The sequence below is a fragment of the Tasmannia lanceolata genome, unplaced genomic scaffold (genome assembly GCF_043159265.1).
Source record: "Tasmannia lanceolata isolate RefF3 unplaced genomic scaffold, GAP_Taslan_0.1 ptg000058l, whole genome shotgun sequence".
Lineage (NCBI taxonomy): Eukaryota > Viridiplantae > Streptophyta > Magnoliopsida > Canellales > Winteraceae > Tasmannia > Tasmannia lanceolata.
This window is the reverse complement of record NW_027518735.1, coordinates 256,159-260,000: the sequence shown is the minus strand read 5'-3', so window position 1 is coordinate 260,000 and position 3,842 is coordinate 256,159.

The following is a 3,842-nucleotide window of genomic DNA, read 5'->3' as shown; positions in this document are numbered from 1 at the left end:
TTGGGCGTTTTTGCCTGGATAGGCTAAGGAATGGGCATGCTTTGGGCGTTTTTGCCCGGATAGGCACCGGAATGCTTGGCCTTGGCTTGTCCTAGCAAGGCATTGCTGGGTTGGGCTCCCTTGGCCTTTTGGGCGCCTTGGACGATGTCTTGCGAAGACCATGGGCACAAGGCCATGGCATATGGTGAGGAAAGGACCACGGTTGCCAAGGTTAGGCACCGGAATGCTTGGCCTTGGCTTGCCCTAGCAGGGCATTGCTGGGTTGGGCTCCCTTGGCCTTTTGGGCGCCTTGGACGATGTCTTGCGAAGACCATGGGCACAAGGCCATGGCATATGGTGAGGAAAGGACCACGGTTGCCAAGGTTAGGCACCGGAATGCTTGGCCTTGGCTTGCCAAAGCAGGGCATTGCTGGGTTGGGCTCCCTTGGCCTTCCGGGCGCCTTGGACACTGTCTTGGGAAGACCATGGGCACAAGGCCATGGCATATGGTGGGGAATGGACCACGGTTGCCAAGGCTAGGCATATAGAGAGGAATCGCATTTTTGCCCGGATAGGCACCGGAATGCTTGGCCTTGGCTTGCCATAGCAGGGCATTGCTGGGTTGGGCTCCCTTGGCCTTCCGGGGGCCTTGGACGCTGTCTTGGGAAGACCATGGGCACAAGGCCATGGCATATAGTGAGGAATGGACCACGGTTGGCAAGGCTAGGCATATAGAGAGGAATGGACCACGGTTGCCAAGGTTGCGCAAGTTTTGGGCATTTTTTGCCCGGATATGCCCAAGTATGCCCCGATAGGCCCGTTACGCCCCGGTATGAACGCGTATGCCCGGATAGACTCGGTATGCCTTGGGATACATGCGTATGCCCCGATAGGCTTGGTACGCCCCGATATGCGCACGTGTGCCCCAGTAGGGCTCGGTATGCCCCGGTATGTACGCGTGTGCCCCGATAGGCCCGGTATGCCCCGATATGCACACGTGTGCCCCAATAGGGGTCGGTATGCCCCGGTAGGTACGCGTGTGCCCCGTAATGCACGTTTCGCAGATCTCCCCGCATGTCCCGCCCCTATATGTAATACTTACTTACTTACTTACTTTCTTTCTTGCTTGCTTGCTTGCTTGCAATGGTTGGGAGTGCCCGGCATGCCCCGCTGCAGAGACCAAGGGCGCAATGACTTGGCACCGCGGATGCCGGGACTCCGGCACTTCCCGTGGCACTGATGGTTGGTTCCAAAGACAAAAGGCCGTGCAAGGCCACCGCACCGCGGATGATTTTGCTCGTGCTGGCGCCGTTGTGTGGCCAAAGAACATGCGCGAATGCTCGTGTCGGAAGGGTTGGTGTCCTGGCCCCGCGGGTGTCACGAATGCTCGGTTGCGAAGACCATGGGACCAGAGCCATGGCACGTCGGATGATGGCTCCAGCTGGCGCCCCGGCACTTTCTGTGGCATTGATGCTCGGTTTCAAAGACAAACGTGCGCAGTGCCAGGGGACCGCGGATGACTGCTCGTGCTGGCCCCGTTGGGCGGCATTGATGGTCGGTTGCAAAGAAAATGCGCGATTGCTCGTGTCGGGGCCCGGCAAGCCAAGGCCAAGCGAGCCATGGCACGTCGGATGATGGCTCCAGCTGGCGCCCCGGCACTTTCTGTGGCATTGATGCTCGGTTTCAAAGACAAACGTGCGCAGGGCCAGGGGACCGCGGATGACTGCTCGTGCTGGCCCCGTTGGGCGGCATTGATGGTCGGTTGCAAAGAAAATGCGCGATTGCTCGTGTCGGGGCCTGGCAAGCCAAGGCCAAGCGAGCCATGGCAACGCGGATGATGGCTCGCTAGTGCTGGCGCCGTGCACAGTGGCCTCGCACACTCGCCCTGCACGCTTCCCTTGCACGCAGCCTTGCACACTAGCCTCGCATGCGAGCCTTGCACCCTAGCCATGCAAACTAGCCTTGCACGGTAGCCATGCACACAAGCCGTGCACATTAGCCATGCGCACAAGCCCCGCACACTAGCCTTGCGCACAACCCTTGCACACAAGCCATGCACTCGAGCAATGCACACAAGCCTTGCACTCAAGCAATGCACACAAGCCCTGGACACTAGCCTTGCACACGGGCCTGGCACACAAGCCTTGGGCACTAGCCTTGCGCACTAGCGTTCCACATGAGCCTTGCACACTAGCCTTGGACACTAGCCTTGCACACAGGCCTTGCACACTAGGCATGCTTGGGCGAGCTGATCCCGCATCAAGTCGACGGGTCTAGGCATTCTTGGGCGCAGATCCCGCATCGTCTCGTCGCGTCTGGGCGCAAACACGTCGCGTCTCGTTGCGTCTTCAGAAGTCGTCGCTAACAGCACCTTTGGTTGCCACTGGTGGTTAGGCTGGTTGGTTGCGCAAACCCTATAGGAGGGTGGCATGCTGGTGGGCGTTTTTGCCCGGATAGGCACTAGAATGTGCAGATTTTGGGCGTTTTTGCCTGGATAGGCTAAGGAATGGGCATGCTTTGGGCGTTTTTGCCCGGATAGGCACCGGAATGCTTGGCCTTGGCTTGTCCTAGCAAGGCATTGCTGGGTTGGGCTCCCTTGGCCTTTTGGGCGCCTTGGACGATGTCTTGCGAAGACCATGGGCACAAGGCCATGGCATATGGTGAGGAAAGGACCACGGTTGCCAAGGTTAGGCACCGGAATGCTTGGCCTTGGCTTGCCAAAGCAGGGCATTGCTGGGTTGGGCTCCCTTGGCCTTCCGGGCGCCTTGGACACTGTCTTGGGAAGACCATGGGCACAAGGCCATGGCATATGGTGGGGAATGGACCACGGTTGCCAAGGCTAGGCATATAGAGAGGAATTGCATTTTTGCCCGGATAGGCACCGGAATGCTTGGCCTTGGCTTGCCATAGCAGGGCATTGCTGGGTTGGGCTCCCTTGGCCTTCCGGGGGCCTTGGACGCTGTCTTGGGAAGACCATGGGCACAAGGCCATGGCATATAGTGAGGAATGGACCACGGTTGGCAAGGCTAGGCATATAGAGAGGAATGGACCACGGTTGCCAAGGTTGCGCAAGTTTTGGGCATTTTTTGCCCGGATATGCCCAAGTATGCCCCGATAGGCCCGTTACGCCCCGGTATGAACGCGTATGCCCGGATAGACTCGGTATGCCTTGGGATACATGCGTATGCCCCGATAGGCTTGGTACGCCCCGATATGCGCACGTGTGCCCCAGTAGGGCTCGGTATGCCCCGGTATGTACGCGTGTGCCCCGATAGGCCCGGTATGCCCCGATATGCACACGTGTGCCCCAATAGGGGTCGGTATGCCCCGGTAGGTACGCGTGTGCCCCGTAATGCACGTTTCGCAGATCTCCCCGCATGTCCCGCCCCTATATGTAATACTTACTTACTTACTTACTTTCTTTCTTGCTTGCTTGCTTGCTTGCAATGGTTGGGAGTGCCCGGCATGCCCCGCTGCAGAGACCAAGGGCGCAATGACTTGGCACCGCGGATGCCGGGACTCCGGCACTTCCCGTGGCACTGATGGTTGGTTCCAAAGACAAAAGGCCGTGCAAGGCCACCGCACCGCGGATGATTTTGCTCGTGCTGGCGCCGTTGTGTGGCCAAAGAACATGCGCGAATGCTCGTGTCGGAAGGGTTGGTGTCCTGGCCCCGCGGGTGTCACGAATGCTCGGTTGCGAAGACCATGGGACCAGAGCCATGGCACGTCGGATGATGGCTCCAGCTGGCGCCCCGGCACTTTCTGTGGCATTGATGCTCGGTTTCAAAGACAAACGTGCGCAGGGCCAGGGGACCGCGGATGACTGCTCGTGCTGGCCCCGTTGGGCGGCATTGATGGTCGGT